This window comes from Amblyraja radiata, chromosome 14 (genome assembly GCF_010909765.2).
Source record: "Amblyraja radiata isolate CabotCenter1 chromosome 14, sAmbRad1.1.pri, whole genome shotgun sequence".
Taxonomy (NCBI): Eukaryota; Metazoa; Chordata; class Chondrichthyes; order Rajiformes; family Rajidae; genus Amblyraja; species Amblyraja radiata.
This window is the reverse complement of record NC_045969.1, coordinates 58,038,899-58,064,595: the sequence shown is the minus strand read 5'-3', so window position 1 is coordinate 58,064,595 and position 25,697 is coordinate 58,038,899. Positions and strand designations below refer to the sequence as shown.

The following is a 25,697-nucleotide window of genomic DNA, read 5'->3' as shown; positions in this document are numbered from 1 at the left end:
TCGTGTAACCTATCCAACAAACGGATCCAACAGTGGCTTATCACCTAACCTTCTTCTTCTTGTGTATGGCGTGCGCTGCCTAAAGTTGTAGGTCAACTTGTTCTATTTGATCTATTTGTTTGTGCACGTTGGGTTGATTGCATTAGTCGAAACAGGGTGGACCACGTGAAGGTTGCAATCTCCCACCCCATCACCTAACCAATGCATTTACATTCCAAGTTTCCTACACAATTAGCACCATCGGTGCTGGCTCGAAGGGCCGAATGGCCTCCTCCTGCACCTATTTTCTATCTTTCATTGGATGTGATGGTGATCTACACACAGCCATGAACATTTCAGTGTACAAAGTATTGGTTTTGTCACATGTACCAAGATTCAGTGGAAAAACCTTCCTTGTGTTCTATCCTGTTAAATTATTCTATACATGAGCACAATCAGGCCATACACCAGGCTGTGCACAGAAAAATATCATAGTGCAGAGTGTAGTGTTACAGTGATATAGCATTAAAATGCAGATGAATAAAAAGTGCAAAGTTTCCATTGAGATAGGTTGGGTGATCGGGGCCACACCCCACCTGATTCAGTAGCCTGGGAACAGTGGGGAGGAAACTGTTCCTGAGCCCGGTGGTGTGTGCTTTCAACCTTTTGTATCTTTTGCCCGACAGAAGAGGGGAGTAGAGGGAATGACTACAGTGAAAATGGCCTTTGAGTATGTTGGTTGCTTTCCCGAGGCAGTATGGTGTGGATGGAGTTGACGGTGGCGAGGCTGGCTTGTGCGATGGACTGGGCTACATCCACAACTGTCTACAATTTCTTGTGGTCTTGGCCAGAGCTGTTGCCAAACCAAGCTGTACTGCATCCCAATCAGATGCTTTCCACAGTGTATCTAAGCTTCTAAGAAGGGTTAGAGACAGGCCGGACTACTTTAGTCTTCTCAGTAAGTGGAGGTGTTGGTATACTTTCCAAACATGTGACTTGAAATAGGTGGAGATGAAAAGAGAGATAAGAAAATCACACCATGGTGGAATAACAGAAGGTCAGAAAGTCATAAGTGATAGGAGCAGAATTAAGCCATTCGGCCCATCAAGTCTACTCTCCCTCTTATCTCCCTCTTAACCTCATTCTCCTGCCTTCTCCCCATAACCCCTGACACCCGTACTAATCAAGTTTCTGGATTTTTTTCTTGGACATTACTGCGAGGGGTTGTCATGTTATGATAACGCTTCATGCATCACTCCATTATATCATGATGGGAGGGCCGAGAGTTGTACATTCAGCTTCTGGATTGCAGTTTTAGGAAGCATAGTAAGGAAGCAAGAATGAATAATGAGATGGTGGAAGCAATTATGAAGGAATTCTGGCAAACCAAATACGTGATTACAGATGCTGGAAATCCAAAGTGAAAACAGAAAATGCTGGAAATACTCAGCAGGTTCAGCAGCATCCGTTGAGCATCAACATTACATCAGAATTAAGAAACGGTGGAGATAAGTTACCAAATATTAGGGAAAGCAGGAACGGGGCAGGGAATAAAAGGCATTAGATGTGATTGAGCAGAAATCAGGTGTGACTGAATAACATGTGGTGCTGATGCTGTTTGTGAGAGGCTGATGGAGGTCAATGAATAATGAATGACATGTCTGGGGAAGATACAAATAAACAGTGAGGAATTAGAAAAGGAGAGAAGAAAGTAAACCCAATAGGCCTCCCAATTATCTCCCAAAAGATAGTATCAGATGTATGGACAGATTACTGCGAGGGCTGGTCATATTGCGGGGGGCAGAATTTGTTTGGTCTATCCAAGAGGGTTTCCTAAGTGGTATGTGGATAGTCCAACTCGAAGAGGGGCTTCTTTCCTGGTCCTTGGGAAATGGGCATGGATAGGTGATTGGTGTTTCAGTGGAAGAGCATTATGGGAACAGTGATCACAACTTTATACATTTTTAGTTATGAATAAGGTTAAGTCAGGATCTTGGCGGGATGCATTAAATTGGGGTAAGGCAGACGACAACACTATTAGGCAGGAGCTTGGGAGGCTAAATTAGGAACGGCTGTTATTGGCTAAATCCACATCAGACATATGGCAATCATTTAGGGACCAGTTGATCAAAGTTCAGGACCAGCATGTTCCAGGAAGGAGAGGGATAAGGAAGGCAATGTAAGGGAGCACTGAATGATCAGAAGGGTTGTAAATTTGGTCAAAAAGAAAAAGAAGTACATAAAAGGTGTAAAAAGATGATTCAGACAGGAGCTGAAACATGTTCCCAAGTGAGGGGATTTTGTGCACCATCTGGGTTCTCCTATATTAACGTACTATATAGACGTACTATCTTGGTGTACTATATAGATGTACTATCTTGGTGTACTATATTGATGTTAACAATTTAGAAAGGCCAAAAGGGGCCATGAAATGTCATTGCCAAGTTGAATTAAGGAGTGTCCCAAGGAATTATATACATACATTAAAAACAAGAGGGTCCCAGAATGCTGCTGGGATGAGCTATAACGAGAAAGTGCTGGCGTAACTATCTCTGGAGAACATGGATAGGTGATGTTTCGGGTTGGAAGCCCTCTTCAGACTGTTTGTGGGGGGAGGGGGTGAAAGCTGGAAGAGAGGGGGGGCAGGACAATGCATGAATTACCATCCCACAACAAAGGAGCAATGCAGAGAAAGAAATTCACCTTTCACAAGGTGCCCTGCCAAAGTGCCCTGCGTGTATCTGCAAAAAATGAATTCCATGCTGAGGTACAAGTTCTTTAGGTGTGGTGTCAATGTTCAGTCCATACTGAGGTATTGTAGCTTTAAACAATGTTCATTGATGTGGTATATTCAGTTAACAGCAGGAAGTGAGGGAATTTTATATATCATCTGGGCTATCACTGAGCTAAGCTATTGATTTGTTAGATTCAAGAATCGACAATACTTTTAAATTGCGATGGTGAGTATCGTGTACAAACATACTAAGAGCAGAGGAGAACATAAAACCAACAGGGGAATAAGAAGCAAAGATTAGCGTTAACATAAAATGAACATTTTTCCCCAGGGGGAAATGCCAAAGATTAGAGGACATAGCTTTAAAGTGAGTGAGACAAAGTTTAAAGGACAGCGGGGCAAGTTTTTTACACAGAGGCTGGGTGGGTGCCTGTAATGCACTGCCAGGGGTGGTGGTGAATGGTGGAATTTAAGAGGCTATTAGGTAGGGACAAGGACAATCCCAATGGAGGGATACGGATCATGTGCAGGCAGAGGTGATTGGTTTATCTCAGCATCAAGTTCAGCACAGACATTGTGGGCCGAAGGGCCTGTTCCTGCGCTGTACTGTTCAATGAATAAATGAATGACGTACACAATGCCTTTTGCAAAGCACAAAATAAAAGCATAAAAAAGAGGAAGCTGTTTCAATGCCTTATTTGACCTTTGGATTTCTCTGGTCAGCAATTTGATGCATTTTGCTTATTTTGACTCCTGGTACTGGAGGCATACAGCTTTCCTTTGACCTCCCAAACTTCCATTGCTTTGAAACTATTTTACTGCATATATAAATCTGACTGGGAAGGGCCATTTTTCTACAGATATACGTTGTGCGCAGACAGGAAGTTTATTTTCTGCCTGATAGCCTGTACTTTGAAATCTGTCAGCAGCTTTATGTTTGGGGTCCCCCAGCTGGTGGCCTGTGTTTCCCAGACATGGGTTTCTGCTGGAAGACTATAAACAGCTGGACATGAAGGTTAACACCTTCAGGGTGTCTCCCCGGTGGCAAAACAAAAGCTGCTGGAACCAAAAGAACAAGAATGTGGAGGACAAAAGAGGGTGGTGTTTTAAGCAGCTGCATTGAGTGCGGAATTTTACATAGTGACCCAAAGTGCTGGAGTAACTCAGCGGGTCAGGCAGAAACTCTGGAGGATATGGATAGGTGACGTTTCGGGTCTTGATTCTTCTTCAGACTGATTGACCCAAAACGTCGCCTGTCCATTTCATCTAGAGATGCTACCTGGCCCACTGATTTACTCCAGCACTTTGTGTTCCATGCAAGATTCCAGCATCTTTATTCCATGTGACTGCACGGACCTATAGAATGTGACCCAAAGAGTGGAACTGGATGGAAACACTTAGAGAGAGATCGACTGAGTGAGTGAGTGGGTGGGTAGGTGGAAATATATTGTTTTGTTCAAGAAATGGAGGTGATTCGTTAAGGGCCTCCAGTAGACAGAGTGAAAAGGCGATGGCTTTATCTTGATTACTCTCAAATGATCACTAAACAGTAAGCTTCAAGACTGAAACGTCATCTGTCCATTCTCTCCACAGTTGCTGCCCGACCAGCTGAGTTCCTTCAGCACTTTGTGTTTTGATCAAGATACGAGCAGATTATGTCACCAATTGAACCAACCTGAGACTTTTGTCCTACCCTGACATATAACACCCTGAGCCGAATCTCATTTGCCACCATATTGTTCTCTAGAAGAATGACCCTTCTCTTCATGTGGGTCATTTCTTGTAGACCTACAGTTCTGTATCTACAGAATTGTCCCAAGTACCTGATGCCTTTATTACAATCCATTACCGTGTAAACCCTGGATAACATCTTCAAAAATCTTTGCTAGCTAACAGCTGCATCTGAATGTTCTCACAAAAATAAAGAAAATAGAAAAAGATAACAAATAATTCTGAAGAAGGGTCTCGATCCAAAGTCCCCTTTCCATGTTCTGTACATATGCTGCCTGACTTGCTGAGTTACTCCAGCACTTTATGTCTTTTTTTGTATTACTACCAGCATCTGCAGATACTTGTTTCTAGAAATAAATAAACTGAAGGCTCCATGCTGGTCACTACATTTAAGTCACTACAACATTTAGGTCACTACAACACTCCATTTAGGTCACTACACCATTTTTTAATTACATTGACAAAAACCTTTCCGTTTTGCATAACACCACCTCTTCTCCCTCGACTGGAGTGACCATCAAGTCCCCATCTTTACATAAATCCTACCTAATCCAGCGTGATTAACATTAAAATCCCACAAATTCTGGTAGTCTATGTTGAGCAAAGTTATCAGCATTATCTAAACTTTCCATTTCCCTTCATTTGATATCCTGATAAATCTTCATTATATATTAATTATCCAATTAAATGTGCATAAATCAAGTTCAGAGGTTCTGATCATTACTTTTTCAGAGTGAAATGAATGATTGCAAAACAAAATTTCCCAAATTCTTGAATAAAATAGTAAAATTCACAATTTCATAACTGCTTTGACCATATGTTCCAAATTATGGTGTACTCGATTGAAAAATGCATGGTATTGAAATATGTGATATTTTAGTAGTCTACGAAACGACTACTGGAGTTTTCAACAGATCTTTATTCAAAAGTTCGATATCCAGTATACAGGTTCTTCGGACACGTCTGCCCACAACGGTGGTCAGCACTGAAGTAACGCGCCCAAGTGAAAAACCGCGCGAAACAAGCAGCCCCTCCCGAGTCACGTAACCGCGGCTTCCGAACGCCGCGTTCGATATCTGCATGCGCTAGCAGGTGCCGCTACAATATATTTATAAGTAATGCATAATGAGTAATATTTAATCTGTACACATGATGTGCAGAATACTGCAGCAGGGTATTCGACTCAAGGTAATGGCTGGATTGGTCATGTTTGCCTTATACCTGGAATTTACAGGTACCACCAATTCCTTTTGCGAAGCCAATCACCATTTTCATCTCAGGTCATGCAATCCAAATCCTAGCCACCTGTTTTGTAACGAGGCTTCTGCATGACTCTCTTTGTTCCTTTGCCTCTGTTTCAAAACACATCATGTTGGAGGAGCTCAGCGGGTCAGGTAGCATCGGTGGATAGAATGGATAGGTGTTGTTTCGGTCAGGACGTCCATTCCTTTCACAAATGCTACCTGATCCACTTAGCTCCTCCAGCGGCTTGCTCAAGATTCCAGCATCTGCAATTCCTTGTGTCCCCTGAGCCCTCTGTTTATGGGCCTTTAATCACTGAGAGCAGTTTCACTTTATTTTTTTACTATGTTCTTTATAGTTTTACACACTCCTTTAAACCTCCTCCTGGCTTTCTCTACTTCAACAGGAGATCAAACTCAGCTTCCTCAGTCTATTCATGCAACAGTAATCCCTTATCTCTGGAAATATTTTAATAAATCTCTTCTGTACCACTCCAAAGCCTCTACATCCTTCCTCAATTGCAGTGCCCAGAATCACTTACAACGCTCCTGCCAGGATGGAACTAATGTTTTTATAGGTTTAGCATGATTTCCTGACATTTGTAATCCTCCATTTAGAAAGTTCAGGATCCCATATGCTTTATTGCCTGCTTTGCTAACTGTCTTGGCACCTTCAAAGATTTCTGCATGTTGCTGCGTAATCTTCCACAATGCAAAAACGAATGGGTTACAGGAGACGTGAAGGAATGGAATATGAGAGATGATTAAATAGAACGAAAGCCAACCTGACACTGAACAGAATAGTAAAGGAGATGTTTTATTACATACAACCACAAAAACATTTTAAAAAGCAAATCACTGGGAGAGACATCAAAAGAGTTCAATTGTGCGGTGCTGGAAAGCCAGGTTAGGGATTGTAACACACAGTTCACTAAATACAGCCAGTCCACCTCCCGCCTAAAGGAAAACAAGCAATTGCAGATGGCGGTTTACTAAAAAAGACGACGAGTTCTGCAGTATTCAGTGGGCCAGGCAGCATCTCTGGAGAACGTAGAACATGGATGGGTGGCGTTTCGGGTTGGGGTCCTTCTTCAGTCTGTAGAAGGATTCTGACCCGAAACATCACTGAGTTTAGTTCATTATTGTCACGTGTACTGAGGTACAGTGAAAAGCATTTTTGGTACGTGCCAGCCAATCAATGAAAAGACTACAGGATTACAATCAAGCCACCCACAGTGTACAGATACAGGATAAAGGGAATACTGTTTAGTACAAGGTAAAGTCCAATTAAAGATAGTTTGACAGTCTCCAATGAGGTCGACAGGAGGTCAGGACCGCTCTCTAGTTGGTGAGGGGACGGTTCAGTTGCCTGATAGCAGCTGGGAAGAAACTGTCCCTGAATCTGGAGGTGTGTGTGTTTTCGAATGTCTGTATCTGATGGGAAGAAGATGGAGTGGCCGGGGTGAGACTGGTCCTTAATTATGCTGGTGGTCTTGCCATGGCCGTGTGAAGTATAGATGGAGTCAATGGAAGGGGAGTTGGTTTGCATGACGAGACTGGCCTTCGTCCACAAATCTCTGCAATTTCTTGCGGTCATGGAATGGAGCTTTTTCCGAAACATTCTGCAATGCATCGTGATAAAATGCTTTCTACGCACATCTGTAGAAGTTGGTGGGGGTTGTTGGTGACATGGGGGGGGGGGGGTTGTTGGGGGCATGTTCAACTTCCTTAGCCATCCAGGGAAGTAGAGGTGTTGATGTGCATTCTGGGCCGTTGCTTTGATGTGGCTGGTCCAGAACAAATTGCTGGAGAGATTTATTCCTAAGAACTTAAAACTATCAACCATCTCTGTTTCAATGCCATCAATGTACACCGGGGTATGTGTGCCACTTTGCTTCCTATCCACGTTCTCTAGTAAAGCTGCCTGACCAGTGCTCAATGTCTACTCTGCTAACTTGGTTTCAGCATGTTCCCAATCAGCAGGCAGGCTTATTTTTCAGAGTAGTCCAAGTTAGGATGCAGTTCAGGGTTGGCTGTAGCTGGAGGTGGAAGTCCCACTGGAAGGAACTGCATCTTTGTAGAAGCATAACAGTGGAGAGAGTATGCTCTGCAGCATGATTTAGTTTGGCTTTGTACTGGAAGTCGCACTGAAGGCTGTCCCCTTCATCCAGGGGGCTGGTTCTCTGAGCAAAGGCAAGAAACTATGCTCTGATGCTCAGAGGTTCAGCGCATAGTATTGTGTGCAGTTTTGGTCCCCTAATTTGAGGAAGAACATTCTTGCTATTGCGGGCATGCATATGGTGAGAGAATGGAGCAGCTGGGCTTGTACACTCTGGAGTTTAGAAGGATGAGAGGGAATCTCATTGAAACATATAAGATTGTTAAGGGCTTGGACACGCTAGAGGCAGGAAACATGTTCCCGATGTTGGGGGAGTCCAGAACCAGGGGCCACAGTTTAAGAATAAGGAGTAAGTCATTTAGAACGGAGACGAGGAAACACTTTTTTTCACAGAGAGTTGTGAGTCTGTGGAATTCTCTGCCTCAGAGGGCTGAGGAGGCAGGTTCTCTGGATGCTTTCAAGAGAGAGCTGGATAGGGCTCTTAAAAATAGCGGAGTCAGGGGATATGGGGAGAAGGCAGGAATGGGGTACTGATTGGGGATGATCAGCCATGATCACATTGAATGGCGGTGCTGGCTCGAATGGCCTACTCCTGCACCTATTGTCTATTGTCATAGTTATATTTGTTTAATGTATCTTTAAACATCATGTTCCACAAACTGCACCACCACTTAATGCATGGCCTTCCTTTCGCTCAATCTCTGCCTGTGATTAGACCATGATGTTTTGAATCATTCCTGTGCTTATAGTTCTGCCGTAAACTTTACGACTGTTTTTGACAGTTCACACGCACCACAGCGCTTTGAATAATGTCAGCCTCACCACACAAACATATTGCATGGCATTACATATAATCCTGTTCTCTACGTTGGTAGGAGTGTGGGGCAAAACATACATGAAATGGAACAGTTACAGTCGAGAGCCCTGTCAAACATGGTAGAGGGAAAAGGAAAGCATCAGGGAGGCAGTTGTGCAGAACATGCTGTAATCAGCACATGTGTGATGGACCCAGAGAAGAAGGAAACATGGAATGGAGTCCTTATGGGAATCAGGTTGGGAGGAGGTGGGGTAAAGATGACTCTGAGAGTTTGTGGATATAAAATGGATATACACACTCATCTCTTGAAACGGCAACAGAAAACTCGAGCAAGAACATGTACATTCAGAAGATGGATTACTAAGCTATCTGCTGAATTGGATCATTGAATACAGAAAGATCATGCAATTTAAGAGCAGCGGTAGGCCACTTGCCCTTTGAGCCTATTCCACCACTAATCAAGGTCATGCCTCATCCTCTATCTTATTCTACATGGCACTGTGGCTTCATCATTCCCTTGCAATCCACAGATCCTGGGATCTCTGATGTGAATGAATGACAGTGTCTGAAGCACTACAGTCCTCACAATTGGAGGATCTGAGAGATTTACCACCCTCAGCATGAAGGAATTTCTCGCCTCAAACCTCAATGACATTCTCTTTATTCTCTGACTAGCCCCTGGTTTTGGGCTCCTCAGCTGAGGGGAATATCCTCTTTGCATCCAGCCTTTCAATCCCTGTAAGAATCCCTGTAAGAAAGTACCCAGTGGTAGAAGCTGGTGGCCACTGTGAAGTTATTGGTTGTTGGGGGAAGGTAGTTCTCCCCCTGTTCTTGCATTGGAGGTGTGGCTGCGGAGTGTGGACTATCTCAGCGCGTATGACGGAGCGAAGCACGGAACCATCGTGCATTGTTCCTTGCAGGACATGGTGAACATGATCCTCTCTTTCCACCACCCCCTTTCTGATGGATCATTCTCAATTATTTTGCATTCCTGATGGGAATTGCCGCTAAAACACCAAAGTCTGGAAGCAACATGGCATCATTATATTAGTGGCAATTCCCATCAGGAATTTCTGATCCCACCAGGAATTCCATCAGACTTTGACTCAACATTCCATGTTGACTTTTATCAGCTTTATAGAAACTTATGGGCCTGTCCCACTGTTTAGGCGACTGCCAGGGTCTAGTTTTAATGGAATTCACCTACGACACTTGGCGACAACCTACGACAATCTACGACAGCAAGAATTGTCGCCACTGTCGCCGAAAATGTTTCAACATGTTGAAAATCTTGCGGCAGTCGCCCCAAACATTGCCTAAGTGAGACAGGCCCATTAGAAGCACCAAATGCAAGTTGACTCAAAGCTGCACGAAGAGAGAATCTATCAGTAAGTAATCTACAAGTGACTGATGATCCTCCGGGCATGCCTATTACATGGTGATAGTGACACTGTTGAGCTCCATCTTGGCAGCCCTGATGCTGTGTCAACATTATACACTGATTAATGTGATGAGTTGGCCACTCGGTACTCAGGACAATAATAAACCTAAACCTATTCTGCATGTTTCCAACATATATATAATAATGAAGCAACTACTTGTACCTTCACTATACATTTACATGTGTGTATCAGGTGTCAGAATGAGAGCAAATTAGTGTCCAAACAATAGATGCTGTGCATTTTGTATCACAGGATTAATAGGGAACCAAGCCTGTTTTCTCTCTCCTATATTTATCCAGACTATCTCCTCTTGCAGCACCCTGACCAACTATTGTGTCAACAGCACTCATGGCTTAATGTTGGGTGACGTATCCTGGCCCACCAGTAAAGAAGTATTTGCATTTAATTGGCAAGATAAAAAAAGAATGAAAGGGAGAAGAAATTAGTTGAATGGCACTCGGGGAGCTGTTAATGGGTAGAACAGTTCAACTCTTCTCAGCATTCTTGACAAGCAGCCTTGACCCGTGACATGCTTCACCTTCACATCGCCATGATGTCAGATGGGATTTCATGGGCAAATACTGGCGATGACACGGACAATTTACAGCATGACTTTCCCCTCAACTCCAGACATGGTGTTGTGATTATCCACGGTCTACCCAAGCCCGGCATTCCTGAAGGAGAATCTTTTATGAGAACTTTTATAGGGTATAGCCTCCTCCTGTAAACCAGTCATAAAACACTGGTGATTTTCATAGTTGGAGACAGAACTATGGAGTCAGGACTAGAATTATTCAGTTAAAGAAAACGTCTTAATCTAAAATATTTTCAGGGACTTCTTGATAAGACATACCTTGTAAACTCCAGATTAGCATTTATTTTTACCCAACAAAAACTTTAGGAGTGATGTAGCTGGTAGAGCTGCTGCCTCATGGCACCAGAGACCTGGGTTCGATCCTGTCCTTGGGTGCTGTCTTTGTGGAGTTTGCACCTTCTCCCTGTGGCCCCATGGGTTTTTGCCGGGTTCTCCAATTTCCTCCCACATCCCAAAGAGATGCATGATTATAGATATATCTATATCTATATATGAGGTGCTGTTCCTCCAATTTGCACTAGGCCTCACTCTGGCAATGGAGGAGGCCCAGGACAGAAAGGTCAGATTTAGAATGGGAGGGGGAGTTGAAGTGCTGGGCAACCGGGAGATCAGGTTATATATTATATAACTGCACTTCAACTCCCCCTCCCATTCTAAATCTGACCTTTCTGTCCTGGGCCTCCTCCATTGCCAGTGAGGCCTAGTGCAAATTGGAGGAACAACACCTCATATTTTGCTTGGGTAGTTTACACCTCTAATTTCAGGTAGTCCTTGCTTTCTCCCTCCTTCCCCTCCCACTACCCAGCTCTCCCACATAGCCTACTGTCTCCGCCTCTTCCTTTCTTTTTCCCGCCCCCCCCCCCCCTCCCCGCTGACATCAGTCTGAAGAAGGGTCATGACCCGAAACGTCGCCTACTCATTTTCTCCATAGATGTTGCCTCACCCGCTGAGTTTCTTCAGCATTTTTCGTCTACTTTCTAGCATCTGCAGTTCCTTCTTAAACATGATTATAGGTTAATTGACCTCTATAAATTGCCGCTAGTTTGTAGGGAAGTGGATGAGAAAGTGGAATAACATAGAATGGGTGATCGATGGTAGAAGTGGTCGATGGGCCGAAGATCCTGTTTCCGTGCTGCACCTCTAAACTAAACTAAAATTTAATAAGACTGTTTAAATATTTCTCGGTGCTGCTGTCAGAACCATTTTTTCCCAGGGTGGAAATGTCAAATACTACTGGCCATTACATTAAGGTGAGAGGGGCAATATTTAAAGGAGATGTGCGGGGCAAGTTTATTATATGACAGAGGGTGCTGCCAGGGGTCAAGTCAAGACTCAAGTCAAGTCAAGAGAGTTTATTGTCATGTGTCCCAGATAGGACAATGAAGTTCTTGCATTACTGCAGCACAACAGGATATTGTCGGCATGAATACAGATCAGATCAGTGTGTCCATGTACCATAGAATATATATATACACACATCAATAAACTGATAAAGTGCAATAGGTTGTTATAGTTCAGAGTTTGTTTGAAGTTGTGTTTAATAGTCTGATGGCTTTGGGGAAGTAGCTATTCCTGAACCTGGATGTTGCAGATTTCAGGCTCCTGTACCTTCTACCTGATGGTAGCAGGGAGATGAGAGTGTGGCCAGGATGGTGTGGGTCCTTGATGAGGCTGGCAGCCTTTTTGAGGCAGCGACTGCGATAGATCCCCTCGATGGTAGGGAGGTCAGAGCCAACGATGGACTGGGCAGTGGTTACAACTTTTTGCAGCCTTTTCCGCTCCTGGACGCTCAGGTTGCCGAACCAAGCCACGATGCAACCGGTCAGCATGCTCTCTACTGTGCACCTGTAGAAGTTCGAGAGAGTCCTCCTTGACATATCGACTCTCTGTAACCTTCTCAGGAAGTAGAGGCGCTGATGTGCTTTCTTTATGATTGCATCAGTGTTCTGGAACCAGGAGAGATCTTCAGAGATATGCATGCCCAGGAATTCTAAGTTCTTGACCCTTTCCACCATCGACCCATTGATATAAACGGGACTGTGGGTCCCCGTCCTATCCCTTCCAAAGTCCACAATCAGTTCCTTTTGCTGGAATTGAGAGCCAGGTTATTGTGCTGGCACCATTTGGTCAATCGGTCGATCTCACTTCTATACTCTGACTCGTCCCCATCAGCGATACGTCCCAGAACAGTGGTGTCTTCGGTGAACTTGATGATGGAGTTCGCACTATGTCCGGCTACACAGTCATGAGTATAGAGTGAGTACAGCAGGGGGCTGAGAACGCAGCCTTGAGGTGCTCCTGTGCTGATTATTATTCGAGGATGACACATTTCCACCAATACGGACAGACTGGGGTCTGTGAATGAGGAAGTCAAGGATCCAATTGCAGAGGGATTCAATTCAATTCAATTCAACTTTATTGTCATTGCACAAATACGAGTCCAGGTACAACGAAATGCAGTTTAGCGTCTGGTCATAATGCAAGATAGTAGAAATAAAAATACTGGTTAACAATGTGTGGACTGTGGATGAATTAAACTGGTACATAGGCAAATAAATGTATACAAATGGGAGAGTATAAAAGATAGCTAGCGTCGGGACTCTGAGTTCAGCAGTGTAATGGTGTTATTGAAAAAGCTGTTCCTCAGCCTGCTTGTGCGATACCTGAGGCTCCTGTACCACCTCCCTGATGGGAGGAGGGCAAACAGTCCATGGTTAGGGTGAGAGGGGTCCTTGACGATTTTCCCGGCCCGTCTCAGACACCGTTTTCGGTGGAGGGCATCCATGGCAGGGAGCGGGGCACCGATGATGTACTGAGCGGTTTTCATAGAAACATAGAAATTAGGTGCAGGAGTAGGCCATTCGGCCCTTCGAGCCTGCACCGCCATTCAATATGATCATGGCTGATCATCCAACTCAGTATCCCGTACCTGCCTTCTCTCCATACCCTCTGATCCCCTTAGCCACAAGGGCCACATCTAACTCCCTCTTAAATATAGCCAATGAACTGGCCTCGACTACCCTCTGTGGCAGGGAGTTCCAGAGATTCACCACTCTCTGTGTGAAAAAAGTTCTTCTCATCTCGGTTTTAAAGGATTTCCCCCTTATCCTTAAGCTGTGACCCCTTGTCCTGGACTTCCCCAACATCGGGAGCAATCTTCCTGCATCTAGCCTGTCCAACCCCTTAAGAATTTTGTAAGTTTCTATAAGATCCCCTCTCAATCTCCTAAATTCTAGAGAGTATAAACCAAGTCTATCCAGTCTTTCTTCATAAGACAGTCCTGACATCCCAGGAATCAGAATACCACCAAACGGGTTTTCACCACCCGTTGCAGTGCCTTCCTGTCAGCTGCGGTGCAGCTGCTGTACCATACCGTGAAGCAGGTGGTCAGGATGCTTTCGATGGTACAGCGGTAGAAGTTGGACAGGGTCTGGGGGGACAGGTGAGCTTTCTTAAGCCTCCTCAGAAAGTAAAGACGCTGCTGCGCCTTTTTGATCAGTTTGGTGGTATTGAGGGACCAGGACAGATCCTCCGAGATGTGTACCCCGAGGAATTTGTAGTTGGAGACGCGCTCCACCTCAGTCCCGTTTATGTGGATGGGGGTATGTCTGCCACCTCTGGTCTTCCTGAAGTCAACGATGATTTCCTTCGTCTTCTTTGAGTTGAGGACGAGGTTATTGTTGGCACACCAGGCTGCCAGGTTCTGGACCTCCTCCCTATAGGCTGACTCGTCATTGTCACTGATCAGTCCTACCACCGTGGTGTCGTTGGCAAATTTTATGATGGCGTTGGAGCCATACTTAGGGATGCAGTCATGGATGAAGAGGGAGTAGAGGAGAGGGCTGAGCACACAGCCCTGTGGCACGCCGGTGTTCAGTGTTACAGTGGAGGAGGTGAGGTTGTTGATCCTAACAGACTGTGGTCTGTTGGTGAGGAAATCCAGTGTTCAATTGCAGAGGGAGGTGGTGATGCCAAGTCCGCTGAGTTTGGTGATCAAGCTAGCGGGGATGACAGTGTTAAAGGCGGAGCTGAAATCAATGAACAGCATCCTGATGTAGGAGTTGTTGTTGTCCAGGTGGGTCAGGGCAGAGTGTAGGGCCGCCGATATGGCGTCCTCTGTAGACCTGTTGGTCCGGTAGGCAAACTGATGGGGGTCCAGTGTGGGGGGGAGGCTGGCTTTGAGATGAGCCAAGATCAGCCGCTCAAAGCACTTTGCGATGACAGGGATGAGTGCCACTGGGCGGAAGTCGTTGAGACTCCCTGAAGCTGATTGTTTGGGCACTGGCACAATGGTTGATGTCTTGAGGCAAGTAGGGACGACACTCTGGGCCAGTGACAGATTGGAAATGTCAGTGAAGACCAAGGATAGTTGTCCAGCACATGCCCTGAGCACCCGCCCAGGGATGCCATCGGGGCCGGCAGCTTTGTGCTCATTCACCTTGCTCAGTGCATCTTGTACAGCAGAGGTGGAGAGACTGAGGGGTTGTTCATTCGGGGGTGGGGCAGCTTTGATGGCTGGTGTTTTGTTGTCCCAGTCAAAACAAGCATAGAAGTAGTTTAGCTCGTCAGGAAGGGAGGCGTTGTCTGGGGGGGGGGGGGGATGTTAACTTTATTGTAGTCAGCAATGGACTTGATGCCTTGCCACACGCGCCTGGGGTCGGAGTTGTTTTGAAAATGCTCCTCGATCTGCCGTTTGTATTTGAGTTTTGCGCTCCTGATTCCCTTTGTCAGGTTGGCCCTGGATGAGCTGTATCCCTCAACGTCGCCGGATCTAAAAGCGGCATCGCAAGCCTTCAGCAAGAGTCTGACCTCTCTGCTCATCCACGACTTCTGATTAGGGAAGGTCTTTATTTGTTTGTGGGTAGTGACGTTGTCGGTGCAGAATTTTATATAGTCCAAAACGGATGAGGTGTATGTGTTAATGTCCACTTGGGAGTTAAAGGTGGCCTGAGTGGCAAACAGACTCCAGTCTGTTTGCAGAAACTGTTCCTGTGGTACAGAGACAGCACCTTCAGGCCAAACCTTCACTGTCCTCACAGTTGGTTTCAAACGTCTGATGAGAGGTGTGTATTTGGGGAGCAGGAACAGAGAGAGGTGGTCAGACTGCGCGGAGGAGAGGGCTGATGCGCAGAGATGCGCAGAGGAGAGGGCTGATATGCAGCGACTTTTTGATGCGCAGAGACCCAGTTCTGCGGGTTTGGTAACTAGCTTGGAGGGGATGATTGTGTTAAATGACGAGCTGTAGTCAATAAATAACAGCCTGACATATGAGTTTTAGTTGTCCAAGTGGTCCAGTGCGGAGTGGAGGGCCAGCGAGATCGCATCCACCGTTGATCTGTTGTGGCGGTAAGCGAACTGCAGTGGGTCCAGGTTTTTGTCGAGGTAGGAGTTGATTTGCTCCATGATCAACCTCTCAAAGCACTTCATCACCACCGGCGTTAGTGCCACTGGTCGATAGTCATTGAGGCACGTCCCCTTACTCTTCTTGGGCACCGGTATAATTGATGCCCTTTTAAAACAGGTGGGAACCTCAGACCTCAGAAGTGAGAGGTTGAAAATGTCCATAAAAACTCCAACGTTGGTCCACACAGGTTTTTAGAACACGGCCGGGTATACCATCAGGTCCAGGCGCTTTTTGAGGGTTCACCCCTCTGAAGGATCTTCTGACGTCGGCGACTGTGACTGTGACTGTAACACCATCACGGCGAATGGGGGCTCGGGAAGGCACATCAGTGTTCTCCCTATCAAAGCGTGCGTAAAACGCATTGAGCTCGTCAGGGCGTGATGCTTCGCTGACATTCGAGCTGCCTCCTGATTTCACCTTGTAGGAGGTGATGGCATTCAAGCCCTGCCACAGTTGCCGAACATCCGTCTCATCCTCCAGCTTGGAGCAGAAGTCCATTTTGGCCTTTTTGATGGCCTTACCAAGGTCGTATCTGGACTTCTTGTAGACCTCTGCATAGCCAGACATGAATGTCCGGGATCTGCTCTTCAGAAGAGTGCGGATCTCATGGTTCATCCAAGGCTTCTGGTTAGGAAACACTTGGTAGGTTTTTGTTGGAATGCAGTCCTCCACACATTTCTTTATGAAGTCTGTAACAACTGTGGCGTATTCATTCAAGTCCGTTGCCGAGTCCCTGAACATGGCCCAGTCTACAGACTCCAAACAGTCCTGGAGTTCTTCCTCTGCCTCCCTCAACCAGCTCTGTACAGTCCTCACCTCTGGGGTGCACTCTTCAATTGCTGCCTGTAGGCAGGAAGAAGCAGCACCGCAGTATGGTCGGATTTACCGAAGTGAGGGCGAGGGATAGAGGGATAGGCGTCTTTGATGGTCGTGTAGCAGTGGTCGAGGGTGATGGTCCTCTGGTGCTGCAGGAGACATGTTGGTGGAATTTAGGGAGCGATTTCTTAAGGTTGACTTTTTGAAGTCCCCGGCTATGGTGGTAAATGCCTCGGGATAAGACGTCTGGTGTTTGTTGACCACGGCGTGCAGCTCCTCCAGTGCCAGACGGACGTCTGCCTGGGGTGGGATGTAGACCGCGGTCAGGATGATGGAGGTGAATTCCCTCGGTAGGTAGAAGGGGCGGCACTTCACCGCCAGATGTTCCAGGTGTGGAGAGCAGGAATTGGACAGGACTGCCACGTCTGAGCACCACGCAGAGTTGACCTTGAGGCAGACGCCCCCTCCTCTCCCTTTCCCAGATGCCAGTGTACGGTCCATGCGGTGGATGGAGAACCCTTCAGGCTGGACCGCTGAGAATGGGGAGCTGGGGGTGAGCCATGTCTCTGTGAAACAGAACACAGAGCATTCCCTCAGCTCCCTTTGGTAAAGCAGCCTTGACCTTAAGTCCTCCACTTTGTTTTCTAGTGACTGTACGTTGGCCGATGGAGGCAGATACAATAGTGGTAATTAAAAGGCTCTTAGATAGGCACATCTCCTATCGTCTATTTGTTAATCTCTCTCTTGCTCTTTCGTCTTTCTTATTTCTTTTCTTCACTATCTCTCTCTTTTTTTTATACACACTACACGTTTTTCTACTCTCTACAATCTTTCTTTCTTATTTCTCTCTTTAAAAAAAATTAAAATGAAGTTGTACAGAGAATGTATCAAGTTAACATATATTTGGCACCTGAAAAAAGGAACTACTTACTTCTAATAAATAAATAAATAAATAATAAATAAATAAAAAGATAGGCACATGAATATGCAAGGTATGGAGGGATATAGATCATATGCAAACAGATTTGATTAGTTTAACTTGGCATGGACATTACAGTTCCTCTGCTGTGCTGTTCTATGTATCAAGGTAGCGCAATACAACCCCACAATCACTCACCATCATCATTTCATGGGATGAATGAGCTTTACATGTAGAGTTACCCCTGGCCGTCCTGAATGTGGACGGCTGAGCACCTCAGCCCAGTGTTTCTTCCAAGCCTTCTGTCTCCAAACCTGTCAGAGATTGCATCATTGGAAAGCACCTGGATCATGTGGCTGAATTGACAGAGAATGTTCAACCAAGAGAAATGCATAACCTTTCTCTCCAGAGACTTAATAGATGCCGCACATCCTCAATATTCCCTTCCCCCCACTGGAAGAGACTCCCAAAGAAAATGTATTAAAACGTGTGGCTGGAAACTCAGAGGTTTAGGTTAGGTGTTTAGAGCTTCATAATAGTTAGGTGTGGGTGGGGAAGATCAAACCAGACATGTCTCTGTGAGCAAAAGACCATGCCCCTGTGAAATCCAGGGACATACAGTATGAATGCCAAACTTAGCTTTCCAATATGCATTAATTTTAATTTTAAACCAGTTTCAATTTTGCAAATATATAGAGGTTCATTGGGGTTTAAATGCACTTTTACAAATAGGTAACATGGTGTACAAGAGCGTTTATTTGTCATATGCACCAGATATTTAACCGGAACTATGATTGTCTTACCTGCTGCAGCTTTACAGACACATTAGAAGCAGCATAAATGTACATTAAATGATCAGTTATTTCAAGCAAACTAATCCATGATGCTACCGAGTGCATAGAGCAACTATAGTAGAACAAAGTTCATAATGGATATTTGTAGTACATTCAATAGGTTTGCCTGCCTTAGTAGCTTAGATGTGATCATTGTTGGTAGAGGTAAAAAGTGGGTTATTTTGTTGGGTCAAGTCAAGATAAATTAAAATAGTTTTTCTGTTAATAATTTATTGATTATTGTGATACTTTGCATGAAATATGTAAGTTGTATTTGCATACACGATTATGCCCCCAGTGTTATTGCTGCCACTGTACTTACCTTTGAGAGCCATGTGGATCCCAGCTACCTCAACACTATTTGCACTGACTGTATCTCAAATAGGAGGTGGTCAGACACGACAACCGGATGTCAGCAGCAGATCCTGAAGGACCTTTGGCAGCTAATGTTATTAAAGGGTTTTGTAAACTAGTTCCAATTGTCTCGGGGGAGTCCAGAACCAGGGGCTATAGTTTAAGAATAAGAGGTTGGCCATTTAGATCGGAGATGAGGTAAAACGTTTTCACTCATAGAGCTGTGAATCTATTGAATTCTCTACCTCACAAGGCAGTGGAGGCCAATTCTCTGGATGCTTTCAAGAGAGAGTTAGATAGAGCTCTTAAAGATAGAGCTCTCAAGGGATATGGGGAGAAGGCAGGAACGGGGTACTGATTGTGGATGATCAACCATGATCACAGTGAATGGTGGTGCTGGCTCGAAGGGCTGAATGGCCTACTCCTGCACCTATTGTCTATTGAGTATATCTAAAAAACAGTTGAAATATGTTGAGATCATCTTAAAAATGTTAGTATTATTTCAAATTTTAAAGAATAAATTTAAAGAGTACATTTTTCTAGTAAAGCATACTTTGAAGTCTTAATGGAGACTCACTGGAACTGCAGATGCTGGAATCTTGGGTAAAACACAAGGTGCTGGAATAACTCCGTAGGTCAGGCTGCATCTGTGGAGGGAATGGATAGGTGATGTTTCGGGTCGGGACATTTTTCAGACTGATTGGCCTCCTTCGGAATGATCAGTCTGAATCCTAACCTGAAACATTGCCTGTGAATACCCTCCACAGATGCTGCCTGACCTGCTGAGTTCATCCAACACTTTGAGTTTTATTCCAATCCTTAAAGTTACTTAAACTAAATACAAACATCTTATTTAATTTTTCATTTAGTTTGGCTGACCCTTTCCAAATGAATGGAGCCCCAATCGATTCACCGGCCTCAGTTGCCATACAGTTGAGGAGCCAGACACGAAGTGCATCTGGAAGACAAACAATTTAAAACTTTGCAAGAAAATACAGTCTGAAGAAGGGTCCCAACCCAAAACACAGTCTATCCATTCCGCCCCCAAATGCTGCTAGATCCACTGAGTTACTCCAGCACTTTGTGCTTTGCTCAAGAAAATACAGCTGTTGAAAAGGTATGTATGTGCAGATGATATGCATTTTATTTCCTAAACAATGTGTAGCACAGTACATGTTTGCCTTATACAGTAGGTCAGTGGGCTTGGGGTGTGTATATAAATAAAATCCATTTCTGCACCAATTTGTAAACCTAAGTGGAATCCCTCACCATCGAGTGGGAAATTCATCATTGCAATTTTTGTGGAAGATTTTATTCACTTTTGTGTGTGCACATTGCAAATAAGATGGGAAATATACCATAGTTTTTATATGGAAGAAATACCTATGAACGTACTTGTAAGTCAGCGACATGGTTTAGAGGTGGAATTTTAATTGATGTTTTCCAATTGTATACATATATGGCGTAGATAATAAATGATACAACTATGATAGCGTGATGGTTGATTTAGCAGGAATGATGGTGTTGATGTAGTAACAGAAAATAGCAAATTCAATTTAAAAAAAAATTAGATCATGATTTTATTTACTTCTATTTGAATAAACTCTATGTTTAAACATTTTGACAGTAGTTTTATTTTTTAATTTAATTTAAATAATTTTCACAGTTTGAACATCAAGCAGTATTCAAAGAACAACACCTGGATTACATGTTTTTACTCCAGAAAAAAGAGAATTCAATTATTTATAATTTATTACATATAATTTATTATTTTACTTAGATTACTTATTTTATTTACTTCTATTTTAGTAAGCTGAATGTTTAAAAACTTGGAGTGTAGTTTCATCTTTTAATTTAATTTTAATAACTTACAGACTCTCAGACTTGGACCGTGTGAGGCTGAATCCTCATGGCTTCTCTTGGCGACAATCCAGGGGTTTGGCAAACAAGGCCTTCGAGGTTGAAGGTTGTGAGCGGGAAAAGAAAGATTTCCTGAAGATGAGGTAGAAGAATGGTCAGTTTTTGATTGCTCCTCAAGAGCAAATTGTGACTTCACATTTGGCATTCAACAAGTTAATGCCTTATGTTTAAAATATCGTGATTTTCTCGCTGATAATACTGTAATAGTTAAACAGTTCAATGATTTCAAATTTTGCTTACAAGAGAAAATTAAATTCAAACTGATTTCAAACTTTACTCAAATGGTGGTATTTGCACTTCAAAACAACCAGTTTTGTGACCTTGCAAAGTTGATGGACATTGGGATGAACCTGCCTTGCATCTAGTTCGGACCGTGAATGAGGTTTTAGACTAGTGAATCAACTCAGAAACAAGCAGAGAAACAGAGTGTCATTTGGATATGCTAATGAAAATCAAAAGCTACCAATTGGATGGGAGTTCTATTAGTATTAGTATACAATGGGGGATTACGTGAAGACACCGACAGCACGCGTGCGCGACATTCTTCAAAGCAGCGGTGTGGAATCACAGAAATAGTAATTGAAATAAACATAGTAAAGATAAGAAGAACTAGGATACCAGTTGACCTTTATATTTGAGGGCGGGAGCGGAGGGCACGTAATCCCTCATCGTAACTCCTCATAAAATAAAGATCAAACTTCAAACTGGTACGCTCGTTTAATCTTACTATTTTACTTCGGAGTCACGTGAGTGACTACGTGAAGATTTTAAAGCTCTGTGATTTCAAGCCGTGTAACAGTCCATGCTTCACTCACTGCCGAAGTCATCCAAGGGAGGAAGTATGTTATCGTAATTAAACATGAATCAATTTTTTTTTTAAAATAATAACAATATTTATTTTTTAAACAAAGAAAATAATGCTCCCCCGGGCTAAATTATATATTTGCAGAACTTAAAATTCTTTCTGCAAACAATGCAGGTTTGGCAATCGGCTTGTTATAAAATATTTGGAAAGTCCTTTCCGTAGACCATCCCGCTGTTGCAGAATATGGTCCATTGGTGCCTCCATATTCCTAGCCGCCGATGTTGCTGCTGCCCTGGTGGAGTGAGATTTAAAAATGTCGGTATCCACCCCAGCAGCTCCCAGAACCTGTCTGAGCCATCTTGAGATGGTCTGTACTGACACCCGACCATGTGACTTTTTGAAGCTAACCCATGGTGCCATTTTGCTCCCTCTTAAGGCTTTAGTTGTGCTAAGGTAGATGTGACATGACATAAACGGGAGTCAGGTGGGTACGCCCGGAATTCCATCGTCAGTCCCGAAGTTCCAGGTCTGCTCTGCTTGACCAGCTCCAAGATTCTGAACGTAATCTGGTCAGATAATGTTACCATATTGTCCAGTCTTAGATAGTGTAGGGACTGGACCCTTTGGGCTGAGACCAAGGCCATCAGCATTACAGTTTTCAGTGTGAGCTGTTCCAGAGACAGGGATCTGGCTGGTGACCAACCCCTTAGTAATGACAGGACGACACTGACGTCCCAGATCTGGGTGTACCTTGGTCTAGGGGGATTGGTATTAAAAATACCTTTCATTAATTTGGCCACCAGTGGATGTGATCCTATGGACTGCTGTCCTGGTGCCTGCCATAGATAGGCTGACAGAGCACTCCTAGCACTGTTAATTATGCTATAACTCAGTCCTTCATCGATGTGAAGGCTGGATAGGAACTCCAGGACGTTCGTAATTGTAGCTGTTCTGTATGCTACCCCAGTCCTCGAGCAGTACCCTTCCCACTTTCGTATGCTGGAGAGGTACTGTTTCTTGGTCGATTGTCGGTAGGCTGCCGTGATCATGTCCATGGTCCTGTCTGATAGTCCCAGATCCAATAGTGGTCTTTTTAAATTCTGCCACCCAACAGATTTATCCTGTCATGGCACGGATGACTTTCGCCCGTAACAGTGTGGACCAACAGATCTGGTCTTTTAGAAATGGTCATGAGCGGTTCAGTGACCATGTCGAGGACCACAGGGAACCATGGCTGTGTAGGCCAGTCGGGTACTACCAAAATACCTGAAGCTGACTCCATTTGTATTTTGCGTAGGACCCGACTGATGAGGTAGAAGGGGGGAAAGGCATAGAAAAACAAATTTCCCCAATTCAGCAAGAAAGCGTCCATCGCTGTTGCCTCAGGGTCTGGTTCCCAAGCGACATATGTTGATAACTGGTGATTCAGTCGGGATGCAAAGAGATCAGGTGTTCCATATCGCTTAGTAATTTCAGCAAATACTTTAGGGTTCAACATCCATTCGGTGTTGTCATTGAATTTTCGTGACCTGGTGTCTGCCACTGTATTGAGCTTACCTGGTAGGTAAGTTGCTGATAGCCAAATATGTTTGTCGACAAACCATTGCCAGATTGTGTTGACCAGATCATCACACGATATCGATTTTATTCCACCCATATGGTTAATATAAGCCACCACTGTGGTGTTGTCAATTTGTAGGCGGACATGCAAATGGTGCATAGCTGAACAGTAAGCTTTTAGCCCATAAAACGCACCCAACATTTCTAAATAATTTATACCCAGTGTCTGTAGTAGTGATGATTCTTGTATGTTCCATCTACCACCAGTACTAGATATAGTGTTAGTTGCTCCCCAGCCTTGAGCACTGGCATCCGTTTGTATCGGGATTGCTGGGTTACTGATAATGATGGGGCTGGAACTATGCCAAACGTTTACTTTCCACCATTGTAACTCTGAAATTGCTTTAGCTGGTAATTGCATGGATCGATCAAAATGACCTGCATGTTGTTTTAGCGCTTGCACCTTTGCTCTTTGTAAGTTTTGGTAATGCAAAGGTCCAAGTTGAGTAGCTGGAAATGCTGCTACTAATTTCCCAATCATTCTTGCCACCTGTTGAATAGTTGGTTGATTAGTAACTATCAATTTGTTGCAGGCTTGCACCAATTCTGCTGCTTTTTCTTTTGGCAACGTTACAGACATGTGGACAGAGTTAATTGTGAATCCCAGATAGTCCATAGTTGTGGATGGCATCAACTTAGATTTATCTGGATGTACGACAAACCCCAGAGTTTCAAATAAATGTTTGGTAGCTAATACCGCTGATTTAGCTAATTCCAGGGTTTTACCCATTATCAAAATATCATCAAGATATGCCATGACAGTATGTTTTTGTTTTCTTATTATTGCCAAGGCCGGTTTTAATATCTTGGTAAACAGTCTTGGGGCTGATGTTAACTCATTAGGCAATGCTTTATACTGCCATTGTTGCCCCATCCAGTTAAACTTTAGATATCTACGATGATCCTTATGAATGGGTACTGAATAGTATGCATCTTTCAAATCGATGCATGCCATGAAGTATCCTCTGGAAATTAATTGTTTGGCAGTAACAAATGTTTCCATTTTGAAATGCATATACCTGACAAAAGTATTCAGTGTTGTCAAGTCAATGATGATGCGACATCCACCATCCTTCTTGGTTTTAGTAAAAATATTTGATACAAATTCCAAAGAGTCATGTTCCGTTTTTTCTATGACTCCTTTTGTATGTAACCTCACCAGTTCTGCCTGTCCCTCGTATTTTTCCTTTTTTGAGAATGTAAACTCCCTGTGGGGTACATGTTGAACTGGTGGCATACTTTTTTGGATGAATTCAATTTTGTATCCCTGAATACTTTGTAGTATATATTTATCAAGAGTGACAGTCCTCCATGCTTCCAAGAACAGGTGTAACCTTCCCCCCTGTTAATACAGGCCCTGCACCTTTTATGTTCTGGAAGGAACCAGACCCACCTACCTCCATGGTTACCGTTAGTGTGTTCATTTCCTGGGTTTCTGTTTCTTCGTCGGTCAAGGTGCCGATGTGTGGGGTTGGCGCAACTTCCATGGGGTCCGCTCTGAGCCCTGGCCTAAAATAGACCTCCGGGGATGATGTGCGGCCCCCATGCTTTCACCAGCACCCTGGTGTTGACGCCTGCTGGTGGATGAATAGGGGTGCTGCCGCCTGGGTTGTGTGGCTTTGCTTGTTCCTGGGCCTGCCCTCATGAGTCCAAGTGCTTCCAACTCCTCATCCAGATCTTTAACTTGTTTCGACAAGTCCTTCCCAAACAGCAAGATTTGTGGTTGTGCAGTTGCAGATTTGCACAACCCTGCAAATTTGGGAGTGAGGGCAGGTCTGATGGCATCCTTCCACAGGCTGTTTATCTCATACTGTTTGTTGCACAGTAGAACCAGGGTGTCCTGCTGGTTGCGACCCCATGCACTGAACGAGCATAGGACGTGATAGCTGATGTCAGGAGCTTCAAGATTTTCTGGAGCTTCACCTCCTGGGTTCTTATGCCCAACCCAATGTACCCCCAGATTTGGCTGTTAACGGCCGGTATATTGAGTGAGATGCAGTTCTCCGGAGACGTGTATCTATCCATCGCCTCATTTACTACCTGTTCCTGCAGCGGGTGGAAGGACAGGTAGTCTATACTGGCCGCCAGTTTCGACTGCAACGGCTGTCCCGCTCGTGGTGTTACCGCGTAGCGGTTGACCACTCCCAGCAGCTCTTCCTGGTCCTGCACCCCCAGCACACTGCTGGTGTCTTCAGCCACGGACCCCTCTTCTAGGCCAGCCCAGCCCTGGCCCCCAACGCTCCCCCCTGTCGAGGGAGATGCAATGGACAGTGCCGTATACGGCGCTGTTGTGGGTGTGCGAGCACTCCCATGGCGGGCTTGCTCCATCTCCCGGAGCAAGTCCCGCTGGTGCATCTGCTCCATCAAC

At 44.5% G+C, this 25,697-nt stretch overlaps 1 long non-coding RNA gene across 1 annotated transcript; it reads left to right on the top strand.

The window, feature by feature from the left end:
- Positions 1 to 2,122: 2,122 nt before the first annotated feature.
- On the top strand, positions 2,123 to 20,980 carry LOC116980841. The gene is made up of 3 exons (XR_004414074.1): positions 2,123 to 2,158; positions 19,854 to 20,101; positions 20,859 to 20,980. It is a non-coding gene; the product is annotated as an uncharacterized LOC116980841 (long non-coding RNA).
- Positions 20,981 to 25,697: the final 4,717 nt, after the last annotated feature.